At 33.6% G+C, this 27,926-nt stretch overlaps 1 long non-coding RNA gene across 1 annotated transcript in view; it reads right to left on the minus strand.

Moving 5' to 3' along the window:
- Positions 1-27,926, minus strand: part of LOC123689504 — a 257,049-nt gene that overhangs the window by 126,173 nt on the left and 102,950 nt on the right. The window contains exon 2 of the long non-coding RNA XR_006750464.1: positions 16,202-16,233. This is a non-coding gene — a long non-coding RNA (uncharacterized LOC123689504). The remainder of the gene's footprint in view (positions 1-16,201; positions 16,234-27,926) is intronic.

Consider the following 27,926-nt stretch of genomic DNA (forward strand, 5'->3'; position numbering starts at 1 on the left):
AAAAATCTAATACAGTAGGTATGTGTTCTTATTACCTCTGTTTTAACTATTTTATTCCGTTATCATAGAGATTTTTTTAATTTTAAGGAGAGAAATCAATTTTTAAACGAAAACAATTGACTATTTACGAGTATGAAACGTCGATCCGCCCAGTCAAATACCAAGCGCATGTCTGCGCCACGCCGCCCGATATAGCTTAGATAAACGCGCACATAACTATGCAAACTACTTCTCAACATAACCTTTAGCAAATAACTCCGGCGATAAATAAATTTCAACTCTACTCCATTGCAATAAGACACAATTTCAATAGAAACGCCTACACTGTATAAACTGGTCCACACTGAAGTCCGTCTAACTACATATATATACTACGGTGGGAACGCGAGGTGAATATGGTATGGCCTCAGTGAAGGTAAAAATTAAAGCCGGTACTTAGAATGCTAAATAAAGATTTGAATGGGAGAGGACGCGCGTCGCAAGCCGATGGCGACTCAGCGTGTCACGTCTGTAGGTTAAATTTTTTTACTGTTCAACTTCGACGTTCTGAATTTAAATCGAGTTCCAATTTCAAACACTGCTCGGCAAACAGGACTTTAAAAATGAACCTGTGACATTATATACTTAGTTAATACATATATTAACAGTAGATTGGTTTTATATATGCATTAATTAATAATTTGAAAGCAGTGGTTGCAGCGTGAGTTAGTAGTTTTGACCCCGGCTGTGCATCAATGGTTCTGCTGATTCGCATTCAACACTCTCTTGTACAAACACATCAGGCAAAGAAGGCTGAACACCCACTTGTCTATTAAATAACACAAATTAACACGAATCAGATACAGAAATCTGAGGCCCAGACCTAAAAGATTGTTTTGTTTTTTGTTTCAATCAATAGCTTTTTTTAATAATTGATTTTTAATCAACGCAGAATCTCAAATTACTTAAAACTAAAAATCAAGCAGATTATGTCTAGATTTCAAAAATAATAAATCAAATTTATATTCAACAAGTATTCGTGGGATTTCGCATATCAAAGTCAATATTCGCACCTAATAATATTCAGAAACACGGAAAGGCGCATATCGTTTCAATAGCTCATCGCTTTTGAGTGAACAATAATCGTTAGCATACAATTCTGCTTTATGTGCGGAAGGTGTTTCAGGAGGACTGAATTATGGGTCAATGGATGGAGGGCATGTGGGAATTTTCGAATTTTCGCTCAGAGGCAGACTGCTAATCTGCGTAGAGTGTCGCATGTGATTGGACCAACGGCGATGTCCAATTTTCCGGTTACTACAGTCTATATTTGCATCCATCTCCATTAAAATGCTAAAATGAAATCCCATCACCATACACAGACACATTTTTGAGTCCATTTACTAATAAATATCACTTAGTCGTAAGATGGCCCAATATAAATATTGTCATAAGTCAAATGTTATTTTTAATATTCTTGAGTTAAAAATCACACTTTTAAGTAATAAAATTTTACTTAATAGTAATTATGCTGCAACTAAATCATTACTTAGATGTCCTTGAACATTAGAAATAAATAAATTATCGTAAAATAAATATCGATTTGAAATTTATTCAATGTGTTAATGTCCGAATTAAATCAAGTGAGAAACGAGATGGAAGTACAATTTACTCATAAAATAGTTCAAATAAAAAGCATCTTAATGTCAATTTGTATTCGCAAACAAATCTCGAGTTAGCAAACAATGTTCCAGCTCTAATGATTGTTTACCTAGCAGGGGCCACTAACCCGGTAATACAATATTAATGCAATTCATTAAACCTGCAACTCAAGTGCACCCACCCTACGGAAAAGCGAAGAGAAAAATCTACGCTATTTTTATGGAATCAACATCTTTTATTGTTGACATATGCAATTTTTTTTTGTCGCGAATAAGTATTATTATTTTTATAAATTGAGCAGTGTTGGCTTAGTGGCTTCAGCGTGCGACTCTCATAGCTGAGGTCGTAGGTTCGATCGCGGCTGTACAACAATGGAATTTCTATGTGCGCTAGTGCCACTGATTTTTTTATTTTTATTAATAAACAAGTGGTCTATTGAACATCAAATAATCGATAATTTTCTTGTTTAAAATAAAATATTATATTAAATAATTCTACAAAGTCTATGGTCATGCAATTCATGTGTTTTTTCTTCTATCTGAGCATTTAACACTTACTTTATATGTATATCAAATGACAAAAACACTGCAAAAAAAAAGCAAACAGAAATAAACAAAAAACATTCTATCGTACAGAAGAAATGTCATCACGCATATACGAACAACTATAAGAAAAAAAGAATTCATAAACGCATAATTCGCGAATACCATAGATTAAAAATGGAATCCCTATAGTCCAGCCTCGCCTCAGGCTCACATTATGAGTAGAAACATATGAAGCGAGAAAAGAAAGCAAGCATTTCCAAGTCTCGCGTAAATGTTTACCGTGGCCTCCCCACAGCATTGCGTCATTGTTCTGTTATCGATTAGCTTATGACGTCGCTACATTTCAAAACAGTCGCCACCCTTCGTAACTTATTTCAAAGTTTTGCACGTAATAATTTTTAAAACAATGCTTATATCACGTTTCTTTGGGGTATTTTTGTTGCTTCAACTTTGAGGCTTTCAGTAAGTCGCGTTTTTATTCCTATTATTGGAAACAAATAATGTTACGTTGTATTACGTGTTTTACAAGTTATAAAATTACATTTTGTGTTGATAATATCTTAGGTATTACGATTGTGTTTGTAAATATTACATATATTTTGTAATGCGTTTTTATCTTAGTATTTTTATATCTTTATGTGTTATCATAACCGTACGTGTAATAATGATTCGTTACATATATCCATTGAGATAATGATGATTTTTAAAAATGTGAGTGTGCATGGGTCGTTTAAAATCAGTTAAGACTGCTATCCGTTTGCCGCTTATACAATAAGTTTTAATTAAAAAAATCAATAAAAATTTTAATTTAGAACCTTAGTCGAAATACCTAAATTTGAAAATAATTTAATCACTAATCTGGCAAAAGTTTCCACACACCGTGAGAACCGCTAACAGATATGACTCCCTGAATCAGAAAAACGCTTTTTGGGCAAAAAATAAACTCCAATTGCTCGCCTGAGGGCGTATAATAATCGAACTAACCTGTCATCCCCATGTTAAGTGGTTTTGAAGGAACCTCAGCCATTGTCCTGGCTACCAGTAGCGTGTTTTCTCCGCAAATGTTTGAATTGCTTCGTATTTATTAATATTATTATCTATAACAATAAATGTGTTTGCGTTACGCGTGGAATGTTGTTCTAGGAACATTCGCATACAATTGACGGATCAAAACAAATTTTTCGTAAATACTCTTTAACAAATATTATGATAGGCTACTTGATATATAAAGTATTTTGAAAAAAGATTTTGAAAAAAACCCTTACAACCTCTAAATATCCTTTACAACCTAAATAAAACTTTATTTCTTAAATAATATTAATCCTCATTATTTTAAAATACCACTTTGAAAGATATACATTCATGTACGTCCATTTAGGTAATGTATATTTAATATAAACTATTTTTTAAAACTTTAAAAGCCTCCTCGAACCTGCTCCAACCCTCTGTATCTTAAGTATATTTCTGCCAATCTGTTCCAGCAACATCTTAACTCGTCTTCCCATCCTGCAAGAGGGTCACCTCTCTTTCATTGAAATATATTTTAATTGAAACTTTTTTTATATGCAATTAAAAATCAATTAAAAAAAAAAATTTTTTTATTTACATGCTATTTGTACTTAATGCTTTTATGTGATACCATTACTAATATAGCATCTAAGACTGAACTGTTTCTATCTCAAACTAAAACTATATATAGATTTAATGTGAAATAAGTAAGTTATTATTTTACGCGAGTTAATTAAAAACCCGCTAAAGCATCACATAATACGAATTCACTCTCAATTCGAGACGCAAGCAGCATCGGATTCAATCGCGCATATGCCTTTGTCCGGGCTCACAATAGCGACTGCGTACCATTCACCACAAAAGTCTGTTTCACTAACTCCTTGTATTCTGTAACATTGACCTATTGAACCAACAGGTGATTCACAAAGCACTTGTTTGGGTGTCTCTGTTGAATTAATGCCCTTCGCATTCGTTTCACTTGCACTTTATATGTTTATAGACATATATAAGCTATTGTGCCATATGGGTTGGAAGTTTTTTTGAAAAACGAATGATGGAATCGCTTAATTGTGATTGGTCAAGAGCGTCTCCAGGCCATGTTATTTAACTATTTTATTTTAACACAAAACAGTAAATGAAATAAGAGAAAATCTAAATCAGTCTGATTACATTGTTTACCAATGTAATCATGTTTCTCTTTTCATTTGAGCGTAACCATCATTTGACAGAAAAGGACAAAAAAATACTATAGATAAAAGTGCGGTTAGAATTTTTATGAATAAAAAATCAAAATAAATGGGTAAAATTATAAATTTCCAGAAAGCACGTCTGATTCTCATGCTACTTCCGTTTAGAGTCTATTTGTAAAAATACGACTAGTATACAGTATTTACGACTATTTTACAAATAGTACAATATTACAAGTAGTCGATTAATCTATGTTTTAAATACGAATGGTTTGATGTATTCAAATGTTAGTTTCGTGAAAAAGAAGTGGGTGCGTACAAAGTAAACATGTCATAAGTGAAACTTCTTTGTAAATTAATTATAACTAAGGTAAAAGCCCTAAAAGGTATATGATCACTTCCTGTATTCACACTGTTTACGTGCTGTGCTGCATATGTAAAATACTGAACAAGACGTAATTCAGAATTACCATCAAGTTCTAATGCAGTGCACTGCCGGGGATAAAACTACAACCACTGGGATGAGAGATGTACGCCAAATCCTATACGCCAACATTGTTCTGCAGTTTAGTGTTACATTCCTAAAAAAGGGACTGGTTAGCATAGCATTTTTATTCTATTTAAACGACCATAGGCCATATCATCAATTTTAATATAAAGACTTTTTAAAGGAACAGTGAACATTTTAATATATAGTGTGCATATATACCTTACTTCGAAGATACATGATTTTGATTGTCCAATGCCACAAGACAATATATATCGCCAATACATGGACCAGCCATGTACGGCTTGTAAGACGCCGATCCTTGTGCATTGTGTTGATACGTCAATGGCTTTTCTAAGGACCAATGCTATTTATGCCACTGGTAAAACACTACTAGAAATGAAACATGAGTAGGATAAATATGATTGAAACAATTTTCTTACTGGAACCATCGATGCTTTGACATAGAAGTAATCTTAATATATATATTTCTTGTGTGCGTGTGTATGTGACTGAACTCCTCCTAAACGACTGGACCGATTTAGACGAAATTTTTTGTGTGTGTTCAAGGGGATCTGGGAATGGTTTCGATGGAATGGAATTTTGTCCGCTGGACAATGTTTTTTTAATTAATTTTCAATTTATTAGTTGTTGTTGATTTTGGAATGTTTTACATTGGATCCGACAGACGGCGCTACCATCGCAGTGTCAAACTTTAAATAATATTCGAATTTTAATTTTAGTCTGTCCCGAAATTTAAAAAAAGTTTTTTTATCATTGTGTTATATCGTGTGTGACCATGTGCTGGATCGTTAGATATTGTCATAACATTTGAATAATAATTTTCATCAAAATGGCTTATTAAAAATTGAAATTTTGAAATTAAAGACGTGTAGACAGGACAACGTCTGTCGGATCCGCTAGTATGTATATATATTTTAAATCCACATTGGTGTATATATTTCACACTTTACACCGTGATTTATATGCACGATATAGATATAGTACATACGTGATACAAGATACATTTGGTGTTAAAAATAAAAGTAGGTATTGTGTAAACAGACTAGTTCAGTTATCAGGAAGGAATGAATTGAAGATGTATTTGGTCCAGGTGCTCATAAAGATTGTTGACATTGATTTTAGAACTGGCTGTAAATTTAAAATTAGAACCATTTTTAACGATTTATTTTGATTTGATTATTAATCAACTACTTTACATTGATTTTATAATATTCTAAGCATATTGTAATTTTGAAAAAGGTTTGAACATTCACATAAATGTTTTATTGTACTACAAACTAAATAGTCGTTTTAATGCGAGCCCCGTCGGGACATATTCGTCAGTATTTCCATGTTTTCTTGTGAACGACGGAATCTCAGTCACTGTTTTCACGTTACCTGGCTATTGTCAGCACAGGCTTATATACAGCGATCTAGTGCTTTTGATACTTTTTACAATACTTTATGTAGCATAGTTACTTACTACTTTTAAACTTCTAATGAAGGTTACTTATAAATTCTGTAACAGAGAGATAAATATAATAACATATCAAAAGATAAATTCAATAGAGTTTGAATGAAGTTATTTAAATCCTTTCAATACTCTCTATTATTTTACAAACTTCAATTATACTTTATATAAAATCAACGAAAGCAAGTGTTACTTAAATACCTAATTATGTCTAATTTGAAACTCATCCTTAGAAATGCTTAGCGTATAATACTGAATACTAGGAAAAGTTCTTGTTAGTTTATCATAATCAACGATTAAGAATAATAGATCCGCGTATTCGACCTCGGTTCACCCCCAGTTCGGTTGCAGCGAAAAATGAACGCATTTGTGGCAAACTAAACGGGTAATGTCTCCGGTTATTATTATAATAAAACGCGACATTAATGTGAATACAAAAATCTCGGAGCTTGCAATTTTACGCATACATTACTTTTGTCTCCGAATAAATAAAAAAAGTCCGTTTTCTGGGCCTTTTAAATCATTTCTTTATCCGTATTTCATTTTAGCCTCGATTCCATTTATCATAGTTTTTTTTAATATGTAAAAAGGCTGAGTCGGAATCATTTTCAACAGCCTCCATTTCCTTTGACACAAAAGCTACGTTGGATTGAATAATTAGACAATTTGTCATGTGACATGCCATCACGTACCGATCAAGATGTGACGAATAAAATAAAATATTCAGAATTTTAATCCTGGCCATTGTGAGACGAATCTCACGAACGCTCTGTGAGTTAAAAAACAAAAAAGAACATTAATTTGCGCGGCGAGTCAGTCATCCGCGCGTCTTCGAAGGTGACACGTCTTGCTTTAAACCCTTTGTCTCATATTAAGACCCGCGTTCCAATGACGATTTAAATAATTTTTATTGTCAATTTAATATACTCTCAGTAATTTAATTATAAAACCATTCGCCATAATTATTACCAAACTGTTTCATGCTCATTAAGTCAACGTTATTGAATTTTAGTTCAAACTAAACACAAACTATTGACTATCAGTAATGGAAATTATCATTAAGAGCAAATTAACGTAAAATATAGAATATAAAGCATTGTTATAAAATAGGATTTTATCCATTTCGTGTGTGAAGACTTATTCCTTCACGCATGTCGAATATTAAAAGCTCAATGAAGCGGAAAATAAAGGCAATCACATAGAAGATATGTTTAATAAGTATAAACATATTTTACGTGGCATAAAGTAGCAGTAATTGGCATAGCACCACCAAAAGTAGGAGGCGCACTAAGTAAGACTCAAAATGCGTCCGATACAATCATTGATGACACTTTTTTACGTCGTCGCCGTCAAAAACCACCCACAATCCGAGCTCCGGACTCAAGTTCGTCATCATGATTAATACTGACTTTCAACTCATTAGCTGAAGGGCTTAGGAACGCCGTCCTGGGGGTACTTAATCACTCGAACAAAGCACTACCTACTCGCGAGCAACCGAAAGCATCATTCTTCGTCAAGAATGTGTTAGTCTTAAGGCAAGTGCTGAAGCGAATTTTTGTATGGTAAGGAACTCTTTCAGTTTTATTTAGCCTACTAACATTTTAGTAGTGTGGTAATCTACTGAATCAATACGGACATATAAGCATGAGTATTCGTTGCGTAGAAAACGCATCATTGACGTAGGGTAAGGTGATTTTATTGGAATCCGCTTCGGGTATCAAACCGTTCAAGACAGATCGCAAAAAAGATTTTTTTTTACTTATGTAACTTTAATGACGTTGTGGTTTATGACATTTTCCTTTGAATAATTGTAATGTAGAGGGAGGGTAAAACTTGCTGAGTTTCTTGCCCGTTCTGCTCAGAAAAAAGCCTCCAGGTAGTTTTGCGAACAGATGGTGTAGTCTTGCTCTTTCGCAAATTTTGTAAACGTTTTTGACATTCATAAGCATGTCCTAAGACGCACCTAAACTGAATAAACGAATTTTGATTCTGATTTTGAAACTAAGAATCTTGGAAATGAAAAAAACAAAAAACGAACTTACTTTTATACTCGGAGCAATAAGGGTTACCTAGTCTCGTCTTAAAAGTTTTGTCTTGATTTGCTTTTGTTTATTCAGTTAATATGCCATTTGTAAATACAATTTTACTTAATTTTGTAAATTTTTGATATTCAGCTTTTATACAGCGTTAAATATATAAATAAATAACGATTCGATCGTAACCTCTCTTGCATTGTGTCGCAAGAGAATTGTAGAATCGCAGACGTGCGTACCGACTTTTTCTGTTACGAATGCGCACAAAGATGACTATTGACGTTGCATTGCACGTTCTATATAATTTCATCTTCATTTATTAAGTGTTGACGGAATAATAACTTTACAAACCTTTACAAACCCTTTGTAATCAAACGCATATGTTTAATGGCATATAGGGAAAATGCTTGTTTATTTGTTAAAAAGGCAATCATAATTTTACATAAACAAATTTTGATACAACGTAATCAAAAAGATTTATGAAACACTGTTACACATGGTTTTAGCAATTTTTTATTTTGATAATAATAATAACACTTTTTTACAACAATTCATGAAAATGTCTATCTAATATATACATTTAAAAACATATTATTACACTGAACTTAAATATAAATTTGCATATAAGTAAAACCATCTAAGTTTTATTGGTATACTTTACTGAATTGATTCTTAAATTTAGTCTGCAAGGCCTGGACGTCTTCAGGCAGGATGGTATGACCTTTAGAATGAAAAGGTTTTTTATATTAAACTATAATTTATATTTAAAATGTTGTGCTTAGAGAATTTCCAATATTAAAACATGTTAAATTCAGTACCTAACCAATCGGCGAGACAAGCCAAAATCGCGTACAAAACTCAGCACGTCCGCAACACTAAATGAGGCTGTTTAATTACCATAATTAATTAGATCCCGCTGCGCAGACATTCACAGAATAGAGGATTGATGCGGGTAACATATCGACGCCATTACGAGGTGACGATCGCCTCATTTTAAAAGGCTGTCATTAGGAAGTGGGTTTTTTGTGGTATCATTTCGTCGCTCTATCAATCATGCTAGATATCTCGTTTTGTTCTTGAATCGAGTGCATGTATATTTAGAGATTTATTCATGTAATTGATGAGTTGGTGTATAAACGATAGTGCGTCATATTTATTGTGAGTTTATAGTTTAAAACCAATCGCCAGATGTTATTGGTTTACGTAAGTTTTACAGATTTATATACGAATTCTTTATCCTTATATATGATAAAGTGCCCACGGCCACATAAGCTAATCTGTACCTAAGAACATGGTAAACTAAATTTTACCAACCTCTATGGTTTTCACTAATAGATGCTTTTAAAGGAGTATAATAATGTATTATAGTTGTATGTAAATTTACTAAAACAAAATAATAAGAGTAGATGACGATCTTACACAAACTGACACAAAATCTATAAATTCAGATCTGCTGGTGGCCCCTGCATGGCAAAAGGCACCGTTATTGAAGATTAAAACTGTTGGTTTTGCATAATTAGAAAAAAATCATAACTAATTTAAATATCATCCTAACGTTGAAATATAAAGTTTTGTGTTACAATTTAACAGTACCAAAAATTAAAGAAACATCAAAACAAATGTAACAGGCAAAGTCACAGGCTTTAGCTTGTACTAAATAATTATCGTAGTAAGTATCGTAGCTTCGCAACGGGAATCAATAAGGCAATTAGTTACCGCAGCCGGTGGCCGGCGGAGTGTTCTTGAGGGACGCGTGCCTCTACCACCCACACCGATACCACTCACTTCTCGCTAGCTCACCGCTAATTGTGCTTACTTTTATCGCTTATTAATACAATTTATACGGTCTTGCACGCGCTCGGTACGGGGGAACACGCATTTGAATGATGCGTCCAGTAGGTATATTTTACGATTGATTAGGGAAACATTAAGAATGTCGTTCGATCATATCTATACATTTGAATTTTTATATTGCATAGGTATAATAGTAATAATTTCACTGTAGCAATTATCTGTCCATGTTGATACATAGGTAACCCACCCATATTATGAAATAACAAAAGTCATATTTAAATTATTAATTTTAAATCTTTAAAAGAACAGATTAAACAGACCACTTGCTTAAGACCGAGAAAACTGTATCGTACACTAACAGAAAAAATATTTTATGGTATTTAAAAAATGATGTTTGGAAGTCATTGTCCGCAGGTGAAATGATTAATCGTCAGCGGAAATTACTGATTGCGTGACGAGTCACGCTCGAGGCACGGACTGATACTGACTCCACTTTATTTGCTTTTTAATTTCGAATGTTTTTGAATTAAAATAAACCTTTATTGACTTATATAAATTTTTTATACTTTTTAATTCCTATGAGAAATAAAGTTATTCTAACCGTATAAATTATTATTCAGCTATTTCAAATGCTGCTGACGTCTCTCGCTTTCCGCGACTTTATTTATTTTAAAAAATTAGGTAAAGAAACTATTTAAATTAAAATAAATAAATCAGTGGCGCTACAACCTTTTTAGGTCTTGGCCTCAGTTTTTTTGAAACTATTTAATGATTTCAATAATAATTTTTATGAAAAACACTTTTACTAAGTAACACACAAACGAGTGTTTTTTTAAATGTTACCTAATCAAAGCAAACATTGCAAGAACACTCAGAATCAATATTATTTTCCATCAAAATAATATAGTTCATCAAGTAACAAATGACCCTCTAGTTCACCGTCAATTACCCATAGAATATATTTATTTAGGGTCGCCACTTCCGGCGGAGCCGTAATGTGACCAGTGAAAAATGACCGTGCTAAGATGCACATTGCTCCGAGATATACGACCATTATCGCCGTTAAAGCTACTTTACGATTTTTCCGGATAATACAAAGTCATTGCTTTCCATCGATTCAAAAAAATATTCCGATTTATTTTTCAGTGTGATTTAAATGTAAAATAAACAGGCCCACGTAGGTGAGAACTTGGGAATTTCTGTGAATATTGTTAACTGTATTTAGTTCGAACTGTTACCAATGTTAAATGTGTAGTACAAAATACTTCTACTCCTACTTCCTAAATAAATATTCATATTACGTAGTTAAAACCACAAACATCTATTACGATAAAAGTTGGAGTAGATGATTTTATTCGACTATTTATTGATAATTTCGTTGATCATACATACTAGGAGAACAGGAAAATATTCATATAAAACTCAAATAAATAATGTTTACTCTCCTAATATTTTATTATTCGTGAAGTCCGCGTAACGCTGGGCGGGCGAAGGGCGTTCCGGAAGCACATTACTCGCCAGCGTGGCAGGAAATCTACGATATACCTATTGCCGATAGCCGCTACAACCAACTTCATAAGGAAATACTATGCTGACTTAGTTCATTGCAGTATTATAGTGGCTTTCATAAGTTGCAAGGATTACTTAAACAAAAGTATTGTAAGTATACGTGTCCGCTTTTATTAACTAGTGTATCCTCAACGATAAATTCATGGTTTTGCGGTACTTCTTTTATAAGCCCAATCACTCATCAAAAAACATCGTGAGAAAAGCTGGGTGTGCATACATTGACGCGTCACTTGAAAGGCTGATTACGCACTTGGTTATAAAACAATTCGTGGACAACATTAGTATAATTCCAGTGTGGATTCGGATATGGTATCATTAGGCGGAGCCGGCGATGGACCGCGACATTTATTTTACTGCATCCGGCTATAAAAGTGATCCAATGCCTGCATTCTGCAATGCACATGGATTCAGATCTTCCAGATGTGTCAGCATTTTTGTGACGTTAGGCTAATGTTAGCTTAAATTTATAGTTTTTAATTTATCGAAATTGTAACTTCATGGATTTTACGAACTTTTAAAGTTCGAATGTAATTTTTTTTATAACCAAACGTACTCGTTTATAATAAGAAAAAAGTGTTAAGAAAAAACATAAACAAGACAGAACTGCTTATAATAAAACATACTTGTTATAAAATAATTTCGTATTAACACTCGCAACTTAACTAACAATATCGTCAAATGATTACATAGAATTACAAAAGAGTAAGTGGAACAACACTAAATACACATGTGTACTCAGCCTGCAAATTTAATATAAAATCCAAAGATTATCTAGTAACACTATGTGTGTGTTTCTCCACATCCGCTGCCCCACGGAAGTGATAAAGCTTTTTGGCTAAAAAAGCATTCGGGCGATGGCGTGGAAGTCGAGAACATTTCTAAGATAGTCAGCATTGTTCTATCGAGTGGAACGATAACAAATATGCCATTTTCATATCTCACTGGTCAGTGGGGTTCTCGAATTGATCGACGTCAAAAAATCTAGATTTTTAATATGACTCGCCTGATTGAATATGGGGCAAGAAGAACAGCCTTCTATATTAAACAGGATTTAAGATAAATCGATTTTAAACATGTATTTATAACACTCATAGCAAATCCATTGGTGCTTGCCAGGATTCTAACATTTGACCTTAACACACATTAGTAAAGAAACCTTCTTAAATGTTTCTTTGATATCCCCTAGTTTATAAAAAAAATAAGACTGTGTGTATAACATAGTGTAAACTAGCTAGTAAAACTAGCTGCTACCTACCAGAACCCACCTGCAGATTTAATTTATTTATTATGAGTCAAAGGTCTATCTTATAAGCTACTGTTAAAGTTTTCACCTGATTTATACAACTCACACATCTCCTATCCTTTGTACTACTGTTACTACTGGAACCTCTGCCTACAAATTGGATGACACCCTTGATTGCGATTAAAATTGAAAAGAAGCGTACCACAGGTAGTGTTGCCCAAAGCAAGACCAAGACGAGACTTAGACCAGTCTTGGTATTGCTCTTGCGTCAATATACCTGGTCTTGTTCTTGGTATTGGTATTGCGCTCTCAGTCTTGGTCTTGGTCTTGATCTTGCAGCAAGAGTCTCGCAAGTCTCGCAAGACTTGTAAATACCTATTAGCCTATTGCTATTTATTCGTCACTCATGTCAAATTGTAAACATTCACTCCGAAAGCAATAAGAATTTAGAGTATCTAGCTAGTAAATGGGCGAGAATAATAAATAAGATAGACTCGAAGCGAAACTCAATTGGAAATGACTGAAATTGAAATAAAAACTCATATTTATAAGCACACAAGCCGAAGACCGACAAAGAAAAATGCGGCATTCTTTGATAGATAGAATAAATCTTTGAAAGATTAAAAAACAGAAGTATCAGAATCAAAATCATATAGGTTTTGTGCCTACGCAAAAATAAAGTGTAGATAATTATGCAAATAATATTGTTTATTATGTTCCCTTTTTATTGGAACTATATGTTGCCTGCTGTTTTTATGGCGGTTACTAGCTACTAGAGTAGATATGATAGAAGTTGATAAACCGACACTGCAAATCTCGATTTTTGGAAATGTGTGATTTTAAAACCAAATGCGTAAAGCAATATGACGTCGCTCATATTTGGAGGTTTCCACGTTTCAAGTTAATGTTTAAATCACCCACTTCCAAATTTGCAGTGCAATGTCCTTCAAAAAGGTATAATAGGTATTAATAATAATATAAACTAGGTATATTATTATAAATTTTTTATAATATCGTTACGACTACAATCTTCCTTGCGAGGAAAACATAATCTACGTCCGTTTTGAGCACCCAAAAACCTATTATATTCTTTGGAACCATAGGCAGTGGCGGCGACCTTTGACATGAAAGCGACGCGACAACACAAAGTCTAGGACTAAATTTTTACCTATTTTGGTAGGATTGTCAATGTTGGCATTAGCACAGAAAAATAAAATTAAGTAAACACAACGTTTATCACTTTTTTAATAACTAGGTATCCACGATAGAATATTTTTTCTACTAATTCCCTAAGTACTCGAATAAGGTCTTAATATATTTTTCATAATTTTTTGTTTTTCAATAATTTATTGTGTGTAATTGAATAGTAAACTCTAAATCTTACTTGAAAGCTTTTTTAAAATAAACTTAAGTTAATAAAACGAAAGCACTGACATGGCATATACAATTTTCAATGTTGCTGCTCACACTTTAGTACCTAGGTATATCACTCACTGTCTATCATTTACCGATATTAACAATGATTATTTCGAAATCAAAATATTCGCAATTCAATAGATGCAATAGACATGATAATTAATAACTTAGTTATTAATTATCATGTCGCCCGACAGCCAGTGTGAGAATGTATTTGTACAAGAAACTTAGAGCATTCAATTTATACCTACCTACTGCTAGACATCTTCACGGTCATTTAATTTTATCCTCCTGTATCAACCCTATCAAAATAGGTAACAATTTTGTGTGCCTCTGTCCGTACTCTTTGTCGGCGAATGCGGCGCTCAAACAGTGTCAAATGCTGTGATACACTTGTTGCAAACCGCGGCGTCTTTGTCGGTAAATTATCAAATATGTATATCACCGACCGACCAATAGTTTATTCGCAGAACGTCACATTTTCCCAATCAACATTGAACCTTAAATCTCTTTGGATATAGTTGAAAATCTGTTAAAGAAATTTGATAACGCCCAAATCTCAGTTTGTCTTAACTGCAAGACGCAAGAGTATTGCAGGCTTAAGTATTGTCTTGCTCAAGTCTTGCAGGCTTCGGTCTTGGTATTGGTCTTGCTACGATAAGGCGGTCTTGGTATTGGTATTGGTCTTGCAAAAATGCAAGAACAAGACCAAGACTGCAAGACCAAGACCGATTTTGGGCAACACTAACCACAGGTTTTTATAAGAACATATTTTTATATATGAAATATAGAAGATCTTAAAAACTATTTATTAAGTACACAATAGTTCCTAGATATATCATGCACTTAGCGTTATTAAAAGCAATCGACGAATTAAAGGTCGCAGCCGAAATGTATATCGTATGAACATCGGCATAAAAAGGAAATTAATTTGATTCACAGGAAATAGGAGATTTATTCACTGATTCAATTCAAACCATTCAACCGTCACGGTCAATTTTAACTGCTCTTGTTGATGTAATGAGTTAACGATAACTATAAAGTTATTATATAGCCTTTACGGTATCGAAAAAAATACTTTATATACCTTATAATGAAATACTTATTTTGATGTGAACATGTTTAGTACATAATATAGTTTTTATCTGTGAATCTTAATAAAATAATTATTAAATGTTGTTCAATTGGTATTTAACAATTGCGGAGGCAAAACACACAAAGAAAAACAATTCAAAAATATAAAATACAAAGGTACCTCTAGCTCTTATTAACACATATTATACATTAACCTCATTAGTTAAGTTGGTAAATTTTATTTATAACCTATTCACTTTAATTACGCAATGTAACATTTAACAATACTCCTTTTTTATGTGACAGCGGGCGGACGGGCAGGCTCACCTGATGCTAAGTGATAGCCGCCCATGGACACTCACACTGCCAGAAGGGTCGCAAGCGCACTGTCGGCTTTTTTAGAATTGGCACACTGTTTTCTTGAAGGACCCTAAGTCGAATTGGTTCGGAAATACTTCAGTGGGCAGTTGGTTGGTGCGCGGAAAATTGGTTTAAAAAACGCTCATTAGCAAAACGGATAGTATTTTTAATCGCCTTGCCGTCTGATGATGAAAATCAACTGCAGATATTAGTTCGAAAAACTCCTTCGAACACTCTCCATGGTGAATGCGGTAGAAGATGCAATGAGATTCCACATCTACATGCAATACCATTAAAATAAATGAATCCATAAGAAATCATTAAACAAAGTTCTAATCGAACGGAATCTATAACACAAGCTCATACTCACAATCAAAATCGGTGTCAATTAACAAATCCAATCTGAAAAAAAATAAAATCAAATTAATCCATTGAACATTGCACAATACGATTACTTTCAAACACATAGGTTCCGAATCTATTAGTAAATGATTTACTTCGGGTCCATTCGACCCCAGTTTCCCTACAATTAGTTGCTCTGAACAATGTGCAGTGATTTTTAAATCATCACCCTAGCGCCATCTGGCGTGTTCAAAGCTACTACTAAGTAATATTGGTAATTGCCCCACAACGGCTCCGTTCAAAAACTTTTTCAGAATTGAAATTCACCGGGCGTTTTGTTTATTATTCAAATCGGCTGCCAGCAGGTTGCATATTATTCGGTTTTTGTACGCTCTAAAATATTTTAGTATACCTGGTCGTTCTTACCCCTACTTGGAGATAAATACATTCGTTTGAATTGCGCAATGCATTTTTTTAGGACGTTATTACACTGTTGTTAGCAATTAATAATGAATCATAAACTTTTGTGATTGGCCGAGTTAACATCTTAAGAATGAGTTGTTAAGTTCTTAATTTTATTTTAGTATTTTGTAATCCTATTTTTCCTTAGTTTAAATTAAGAACAATGAATTAAAGAACCATATATCTTTTTTCTGGCCACAAAGAATCTAGATTATAGCTTCATTTTAAAAATCGAATGCCTACAGACTTCATAATCAAACCTCATAAGTACGAGTTAAATTTAAAAAAAGAATACTTTTCCTAACACGTCTACGTGTGCGTTAGCCAAAAATTTATAGAATTAGAAAACTCTACCGTGAACAAATGAGACTAGCGTTAATAATTCACAACAAAATTAATTAGCTCCAAATTAATTCCATGGACATCGCTACGCGGCAATATCGTTCCATAAATTAAAATTTCCTACGAAATAATATTAAAGGCACTCAGCTTAATTTGCCAGCATTACGTACGCTCGGCTGTTTATTGGCGCTGAGAAATTAATATTTCGCGCCAATATCAAAAGTTCACGCTCAACTAGCCACCCCCCGGGGCCGGGTCGGCAATCACTACACTTCGGACGAATTGTCGCAGGTGAGCATCAAATGCGCTTATATTATTATTTTTCCACTGTACAGAGTTCAAACGTCGTCGTGGCTACGGGGAGGGCGGGGGGAGGTCGAGGGATTATCGCGAATTATTCACGTGCCATAAAGCGCAAATTACATCGGCAGCACGTGCCGTGACGTGTGCAATATTGCGGCGCGCCTCCCGCAGGATGCGATCTAAAACAATCGCTACTGGGTGCCGAGCGGCTCAGTTAAAAATATTGCAAATCCACACACCACTTTCGCATATTAAATTTTTCCGATATGTATTGACTTGCACTCGTACGAACGCAAACACGATACATTTTCGCGACCGATATCCATTACGCTTCGAATATTTACGTATAATATTCTCGGGAAGCGATTAATTCGACATCACTAAACAAATAGCATTATTGGGGTACGAGTGGGAGTATGAAGCTTCAATTCGAGCACCTATTAAATTCTGAATGCGAGGTTAATCCGCAATTACCGCCTAGTTATCGCCGGAAGAAGGCGGAGATAGTTAGGGCCCGGAAAATATTCCGTTCACTAATTATTCCGCGTAATTAAACGCTAGCATTATCGTGCGCCGCCGCCGCCACCTGCCGGCATTGTGCGAACTTGATTTACTGCGATCCCGTCGCGATTCCGTTGCGATTCCAAAGCGACACCCCGCCTCTTTTTGCACCAATTAATTTTCGAATTTATTAATTGCTATGAAATTAACGTGGGATTGCAATCTGCTAGCTATGATCACGATTAATTAAAAACTAATTTCACAATACTCAAACAATACGGCTAAATTGTCAACTTAACTCGTAGTTAAATTAAAAAGTCGTTATAGTAAATGAACAAGACTGCCGTGATTAAAATTATGCAATCATAATATTCTTAAACAAACCTCATCTGCGGAACGACATTAAAAAACGCAAGGCAAAAGCAGAGAATATGAGCAGATGAAAAAATAATACAACAATATGGGCCTCGGTTAATAGGGGTCCAGAGTCCACTCTTATTACGGAAGCAAGCCTCTCTAATTTGCTCCCAGTTTCCTCTTATTTTTCCGTCGCTCCGGCGAAGATGGCAGTACTCCTTGAAATGAAAACGACTATGTGTGTGTACTGTGTACGTGTTGGATTTATGATGCTTGTGTATAGTGCTCTTGTACATGGGATTTCATTTCTACAGAGATTGTTTCTATTTTTATTAAACCATTTTCATTCTACCTAGGTACAATCCTTTGGTATTTTTAGGGCTTTCGAATTTTTGATTACGTTTTGTGATAGTAAACACTAAGTGGTAGCTATTTTTGGGAGTGCGCGGTACTAGATTATGTATAGACACTACAATAAGACAAAAACCAAATTCCGTTTTCAATTCTCTAATACTTATACGGAGTATAATAGGAGAAAGCTCATTAGTAATTAAGGGTGGTTGGTGCGGACGCGTGGCTAAATATTTTCTCGAGCCAGCCGCAGTAATTAAAAGTACGGAGGTCGCTCTAGAGGCTGGGAAAAATCAAAAATTATTGTCCGCACATATTTTTCTTGGCTTTCTACAATACTGTTGGGAAGATTGTATTATGTTTTAACATTTTATAATGCTATTACAAAATAATTATCTTTTGTGTACACAAATAATTTTATACATACTGTATGCTTAGCATATTGGTTCTTAACAGAATATCGTTTTGTCTAATTGCGCTGTAATGAGTTTTGAGAGAATTATTACAGTAATTTATATATTATTTACGTTTCATTAGTAGGGCTATAACATTTTCGGTTTGTGTCTGATTATAACTTATGTTCTGTATTTATAACTTATTTTGCTTTTCTAATTGGCAAGTACTTGTACTTTCTCTGACTGATAATGTTTGGCCGATTTCATGAATATGTTTTTCTTCACTGTACGGTAGACACATAGAAAGTTCATTGCACAGTCGGAGATCGACCCTACGATACATTTAACTTATTTTCTTAAACGTAGTATTTCTAGATTACTGGTGCTTAAATTAGTAAATTAGTAAATGTTATGTTATTTGAAGGTCCGTAACCTTATAATACATTAGTAATAACATTATTTATACAAAAAACCGGCAGTAGCTTTATATTATAACATTTTTGGTATAACAATATTTATAATAAAAAAATTATGGTCTAAATAAAAATAAGTATTAAGGCGAAACTATATTCGCGGACAATTGCGCGGCTATTTGTATACAAGTAGGTACCTACTGTTTTGGAAAATATTTAAATAAGGCAACGTAAAAACCACCTATCTATACAACACCGTTAACAACAAGTTATTATAACAGCAAAAATTAATCGTAACGTTTTGTTAATGAGGTAAAAAAACAACTCTAAGTGCGCCATTACCGTAACGCAGACGACTTTAATGACACCTCGTCAAGAGATGAGTTATTTTTGAGAAAAGGCAAGCGAGTCGCGGTTGTTTTACGCGCTTTTGTTCTTGCTAACGAGGTCAATAGAGACCACAGTAACAAGTTTCAACATCACACTATATTCAACATTTTTTATACACACATTTATTTATTTATTCAGAAGATTCACACCACAATACAGAAATAGATGTATATATATAACATTGTGGGCCAATTACAAATCTTCACAAATAATTCCCTTTTTATATAACAAGATGGTTCCAAACATTTTTAGTGTGAAACAAAAAAAGAAAAAAAAAAACAGAATTTAATTTGTTGACAATGAAAGGTTATGCATTTCATTCATCATGGTTGAAATAATTTTGTGCCAAAGCTTTCCTTGCTGTTACCACATATAGGTTATATCTATACTACTACATGGTAAAGTTTGTGGGGTTTTGGCAATCTCTGAACTGAATTTGAATTCAAAGCTGCGTTATTTGTTTTATAGAAAACAAGACCTGATTGTCTTCCCATAAATAGCGAATGTAAGTCACTTTCTTTTGTATGCTTATTAATAAATTAGGTTGGATTTAAATAAGTTAATTATTAGTCTGAAGTCAGGCTAAACCGTAATGTTCCAATGTTTTAAAAAATATATAAGTAAAGGAAAAAAGGTTCAAACTAAAACATTTCATATGAGATAAGTGAATGAATTTTAGAGTAGATCTTGTTAATGCTTAAACAACGTATCTATAATTTAAACAAACATTTATGTTTAAGCTGAGCTGCACGGAAATTATTGCGGTTTTCAGTAGCTGTATAGTATGTGCAATTTATTATTAAGCCACAATATAATTCGAAATTATCACCAAAGCTTACAGCATAGAAGCGGAACCAGCTTCTAATATAAAAATGCGAAAAGCGCTTTGAACTTTGTTTTCATTTAGACGCTTTGACTGAAAGAAGGTGCTTACAATTCACATGTAATGTACAATAAAACTCTTTCTCTCCTTCCTCTTTGACCATTGTATGTAGAGTTAAGTGAAATTTTGGGTACTTTTCGAGATAAAACAAATATTTCATTGAATATATATTTATGTAGTTTTGCAAGGCGTTCATAATGTACCTACTGTGATATTTTTCAGAAACTGCAGAGAAAGGATTCAAATAATTTCCTCTGCGACTGACCCATGGAATTAATGGTTCGATGCACAAACAAAATTATTAAATATATATTTCTATTAAAGAATTAAGAAAGTAAAATTAGTTAACTAACAAATAGTTGTAATAGATATAAATGATATCATATCTCTCTTAATATGTACTTTAAAAGGATCCATCACGAACCTATAGGAAAAAAATCGCTGCAATTCGAATTTTTAACAGCACTAACAAACAGAACTAGCGAACTGTGAGATGCCATCAATTGTTTAAAAGAGCATACTCCTCCGTCAAAGATCCTCAGCGTATACTAAAATGGGAGTTTATATGCTGCGATCTTTACCCTTCTGGGCGTTTTGCGTTTGTTACCTATATACAACAAAAAATACGACAAATTGTAAACCGTCGGTTTTGAAGTCGGTTTAATAACGTCGAAACGTATCGCATATCGCAGCGCAAACGCATCTCGATTTACAAAAAAATATAAGGTTGATCAGAGGCACCGATAACTTGCGCTACCGTGTACGCTCTTTGTTCGTGATAATAAAAACTCAAACAATGAGGGCAGAACAAGATCGAGTCGCCTCAAACACGCCCCACTTGAAAGATAAAATTATACTCCCGATTCTCTTATTACGTTCCCAGACTACGTTTATTTATTTAGATTTGTTTATTAACATCGCGGTAAACACAAGTATTTCCTGTTTCGAACGACTGATTATTATTTTACTTTGGAAATACAGACTATATGACATACATAAACTAATGGTGAAGGAAATGTAGAATTGTAGTGTCTATGTATACAACACAGACGTTCAGCAGTCAGCATTCAGTTGGTGGATCCACAGACTGCCTTTCTTATTCTGAGGGGAGAAACTTTGCGCTCTATTACTAACAATCCATTAGTTACTTTAGGTTCTTCCAGCAAAGCGTACCAATGCTCAAAAGGCCGGTACCGTACTTGCGAGCCCTCTGGCAATGAGAACCTGTGGGCGGTATCACATAACATCAGTTAAGCTGTTGGTATATAAAATAACTTTTGAATCTAGTCTTAATTCCACACATTGTATATCGCTGGCTCGGAATGTTTATTGGGATATATACCTTTTTTCGAAAAATCTCGAAAAAGTTGAACTTATTGTAATTCTTAATAGCTATGTATTCATTACATTTTATTGCTTACTATAACATGTAATTATAACTGTAGTATAACTAAGATTGGCAACCTTCGACGTAATAAATTCCACTAATAGATTATGGTACGGTATCCACCAATAAATATACTTGTATGGAGCAAGAGGCAGACGAACGGGTCACTTTGAACATGATAACCACTGCCCATGGTCACATTGTCAAAACTGCGTAATTGTATTGTATTGCCTAAGAATGGTTTCTACAGTGATTTTATTTAAATTAAGTAAAAATAAAATTCTTGAAGATAATCATACGTTTATTTCCGAAATTCAGGTGCTGCGGAACCTATATTATATAAGAAAGATTTGATTGACACTTCTGGAACGAATTGTAAAAACGGGTGAAGTCGGGAGGAATGATAGTTCATAAATAAAATACAGTAGTCAATATTCGTTATATAAAAATGAAGGGAGTCATAAGAAAATAAGTAGTTAACACGTGCTATTCAGCTTTTAACTATTGTGTAAAATCTCATAGACCTCCCAATCTATAACGTAGATACAGTCATATCGAAAATAAAAATACAATTTATTTATTAAAACATTGAATAGAAATCACAACATTCTCCATGGGAATGTTGAATTTAAACAATTCGCATGCTAATCGGATGATGCCGATTACAAAATGGTCATCCATATTAATTTTTGCTAACCTGCGTCGAAACAAATAAAAAACTTTTTCTGTTTGACTGTACCGACGCGCACCTGGGTCGGCAGGGGCATTCATTCAAATGCAAATCAAACGTTCCATTTTTAAAATCTACCATCTCGGATCTCCTCACTTCCAAACTGACTTATATCCAATCTTGCACAGATTATTACATTGACAGTTGAATGGCAGCTATATGGAGTCAGCAGTAAAAACTCTTTTCGCCTGACATATTTTTACTTACGACATTAAGAGGTTGTCAAATCGGTCGTATAAGACCTTTTTGGGGTAAGCTTGGAGTACCCAGGTGTGCTCCCGATCCGGTTAAGGGAAGCATCCTTGTTAGATCGTCTCGATTTAAAAGGTTTAATAGTTTGTTTTTAATTTCAATTTTATATTTGATCATTAAATGTTATGCCTATAATGACTTTTATTTGTGAAAAGTAACACTTAGCTCTTAACATATCAATTTATTTATAGAAGCTTGCTAACGCTCGGCACACTGACGTAAGAAAAAATAAGTACAATTTAGGCAAACATGTTAGAAACAATGTAATACTTGTTCTAAGTTGTAAATAGATTTTGGTTATGGTGGTTTTGTTGGTTGGCAACACTGCCACCCTAATCCGTATTTATTTTTATTTATTTTATTTATTTATTAAAAAACTCCTGCCTTAACAGGTAACCCTAAATTGACATTGATTACAGAAGAAACACAAAAAAACAAACATATGAAATTGCATTTAAAAAAATACAAGAAATGTACTAACTGTAGGAACTAACTAATAATATAACTATAGTCATCTCACTCAACGGACTATGAAAAAGGTCCGATAAACCAATGTATTTCGTTAAGTAAATTAACACACCGAACACTTAATCCAAGTGGCTATTTAATTTACTATACAGTGTAAATTTATTTCAGCTATTACATATAAACTAATATACGAGTGAGTTATGATATCGTAATCCGTCACCAATTTGATGTTCAGTATTAATCGAAAACAAAAATATAATGCCTAAAATATTTCATATTTAATAACATTCCTCTGGCTTAGTAACATGGGTCCTGGGTTCGATTTCAAGCAAAACCAAATTCAGGATTTTACAGAAAGTTGATCCGGCATAGAAATATTGAGTTAATTATGCTTAAAATAATAAATAAATAGATTTGCTATTTCCCGCTACCTAAAAAGCTTATTTTGAGGACGATTAATGTAATCGTTAACACATACATACAGGCTTAAAATGTATGTAAAATGAAAATACCTCATGTCCCGTTGCAGAGTTCAATTTCAATTACATATTATTTCGTAATAGCATTTTAGAACCAATATATTAACGTTAATTGCACTGGGTTCAATGACCTTACTGTGAATTGTACAATGGTACTTGCGTTGTGACTCTGTATGTGTTTAATGTTTTTCTATTCAATTATTAGCGTTTTTTAAAGGTTTTATTTAAATGTTTTAAAAAGCAAAGACAATAGTCTTTTTAATTGAATGTTGTCTTTGTGTGATTACGTTGTTTATTTTTTTAATAGAACAGGCGGCAGACGGGAAGGAGGCATCTGATGTTCAGTGATGCCGCCACCCATGGACACTCTCAATGCATTGGGCTCGCGAGTCTTTGCCGGCCTTTTAAGAATTGGTACGTACATTTTTCTGGTGGACCCTATGTCGAATTGGTTCGGAACGGCGCGGCGGACGTCGTGGTGATATCTAGTCTATCGGGTGGAATTTTGTATTCTGCCTCGAGGTCCGACGATGAAAAATGTATTTATATGTCAAATTTTACGATTATAGTTGTATGTATTTAGTTACGCCAGGAATATGGGAGCAATCTGGTCTGGCCACATTACTCCATCTGACCCTTTGTAACTTCCAATAGCGATACCAACAGCGAACCCGTCCCCACACATGACACTGCGATCCTAATGCGACATTAGCGCTAAGGAAATTACAACATCTAGGAATTTACAGAATATGGGCCCAGGTGGGCATCGTCCGGAAAAAGGAATGTACTAGAAGTTTTAGGCTTTACAGCAAGCGTGGTCAATGAAGATAGCTATAGCAGTATAACTATGGCTACAACCGTATAATATTGAATAAAGTTATACAGTTTTTTTATGCAAACCTTTCAAGATCGCCCGCATAGTTATTTGGAATTTGGCTATAAAACTGCTACACAAAAATTAATGGTGCCCATAAATATAGAACCATTCATCTTTTAGCATTCTTTCACAAAAGGTGTTAACGTTTTAATTAAATATTATTTGTAATATTAATGTGTAAATTTATGTTCTATGGAAATCTGTAATAGTTTTTTCTTTCGTCTCTAGAAGACATTATTTGATAAATTATTTGTAAAACAGTAAATATTAGTAAGACTAAGGTTAATTAAATTAGACTAGACCGATCAACAATGACAGAGGCATATCTACACTAATATTATAAAGAGGAAAACCTTGTTTGTTTGATTGTAATGAATAGGCTCATAAACTACTGGACCGGTTTTCAAAATTCATTCACCATTCGAAAGCTACATTATCCACGAGTAATATAGGCTATATTTAATTTTGAACAAAAATAGGGTTCCGTTAAGATATTAGGGTTTTTCGGACACAAGGTGTAAAAAATCAACCAAAAAAGTTACTTATTTTGCGTACCCTGCCTAAACTATTAAAGATAGAACCATAAAAAGTTCTAAGTAATTGTAGATCTTATAAATATCTACAGATAATTCCGCGACACACTATACCTATCTATGTCGAGTGAGGCACAATAACCATAAATTATATATATCGCAAAACGACGTTTGCCAGTTCAGCTAGTAAAATATAAATTTACCTGTACACAAAAAGAAGTAAAATTCATTAAAGCAAACAGTTTAATTGTCTATGATTAAAAAAAAGTTTACATTTAAAAAAGTTAATACCATTTAGTATTACCATGTACTCTGTATTCAAAATAAGTTCTTTTAATTTTTTGATTATCGTTACATTGATTGCTGATTCTAGAAAATAATACTTTTACAAAATTATTTATTATTTAATAAAAAAAATCCTTTAAATAGTAACTACACTAAAATAAAAAAAGGACCACAAGCCAATATATTTATTATGTATGCATACCTATATCTTTTTAATTAAACGCTTTTTTATGGTTCAAACAGAAACTTAAAACAATTAGTGAAGCGAATTTATTCGTTATTAAGATTAATCTATGTATATAAAATAAATGTATATCATCTATTTATAATAAAACAGAGTCTTTATACCCTAATAGAAGTTCATGAAATCTTATATGGCATAAAACGATTCGCGAATAATAGCTAATAGTTTTCTCAAGTTCAATACAAAAAATGATTTAATACGTTTGAAAGTCAGGCAATAAATCTGACATCTCAAATATACGCATTCTCATTACTGTTCGTTGTAATTTCAAATATATAAATTTTATAGCGCCATCTGTCATATGGAAGATAAAACTGGGAATGGGCAGAAGTCATCATGTCATTTCCCTTCTGACATTTACTGTCGATGCTCATAAGTTAGTGTTAAACCGATGTTTTCCTCATTACCGAGCGGACAGCCGATTTATTACACGTCAAAAATGATCATTCGATAATGACGTGCAGATAAGACGCAAAATCAGGATGTTTTATTACAAATTTGTGACTCTTATTGCCGATTGATAAGGATCTTTAATTTTTTTGTTCTTCTACTTAGCAATTATTAATATCTGGCAGAAAATAAAAATTCATAAAACTTTGATTAAGCTTGTTTATTCCTTCCGTTTCCTGTTATACAATAAATATCGAACAGTATTAATCTACCGTCCCAGGGTTCTCAGAATATCAATACATACTAATACCATCTTACACAGAAATCACCAAGTAATGTAATCAACACAAGCTCGCATTATATACATAACTGTGACGAACTAATACACTGTGAAGATGTGAGCACACGCATTGACCTTTTATCGGTCGTCTTAAAAAGTATAAAAGAACTTTTAGAAATTTATTACTATATTTAAGTTTGACTTTGTATTGATCAGGCTGTAAGGACGAAGTTAGATCGCGTTTTTTTGTTGTAGATATAAAATTTTCTATATGCCAGTATTTTTTATATATTTCAATGATTGCCAATTGGTGTGAATAATGAATCATTTTCACTTATATGTTTCACAAACATAAAATCTTGCATATAATGGATAGGTAGGCCCATAAATATTATTAGTTCTGCGAGACGCTGATCTAGGTAGTATTACCAAGTACGTCACGATAGTAGTCTGGTAAACAATAATAGCGATCAAAAAGAGTGGCGGAAATTTTCTTGCCAGGTCTTCTCGCCCGCTTTACGTCCTGACTTGCGAACTGGTAAAAAATGTAAATTTAGGATTAATTTAACTTCTATTCTGACCTTCATAAGTGTACTTGTTTAACTATATGAATAAAGTTATTTTGACTTTGAATATAATAACTTTCAAAAATAAATATTTGGCCGAAGAAAAAACTCATTCCTAAGTAATCCAAACAGCGATGTTAAACTTTAAGCATATCAGTTGAAGAGTAATCATCCAAAAGCATTTAAAAGATCTCACAAAACGAATATCCTCTCAGGTTCAATAACGTAACTCAAAATATATAAAAACAGCCACTCCAAACCCCATCCAGACAAATTAAATTCATATACGAGTAATAACAGGGCATCAAAAGATCTCGACTGTCCGAGCTTTCCTTTTAATTAGACCCTAAGTACTCGTTAAAAAACAAGATCTTCCCGAACGGACAAAGAGCATACCAACAAATGTAAAAAACGATGTAAATAAGTGGAAAAATACAGGTAAGAAGAGGGGTTTTGTGCGTCCGTCCGGCCACTTAGGTCATCCAGGGAATAAAGGAGTTTTTTTTAAATAGCGTACGTCCATTTTCTACGATACGAATGGAAACAAACGAAAGAAAATGTTTCCAATCGCCCGGTCGTGTTTATTGTATGTAGTTTCGATTGCAAATAGTTCGTGTAATTCAGTTAGCCTTTGGGAAGGGAAAATTGAGCATTAAGAAGTCGATCGAAGTCTGCTCACTTTGTTGCGATTGGAAAGCCTTTTAAGTTTTGTTTTGTTAAGTGCTAAAGCGTAAAGGTTTTTAATCCAGACAGGAAAATCTTTAGCATAAATAAACATCTATTTCTATGTGTACATAAAGGCCGGCAACGCACACGCTAGCCCTCTAGCATCGAGAGTGTCCATGGGCGGCGGCATCACTTAACA

The sequence above is a fragment of the Pieris rapae genome, chromosome 10 (assembly GCF_905147795.1).
Source record: "Pieris rapae chromosome 10, ilPieRapa1.1, whole genome shotgun sequence".
Classification (NCBI taxonomy): Eukaryota; Metazoa; Arthropoda; class Insecta; order Lepidoptera; family Pieridae; genus Pieris; species Pieris rapae.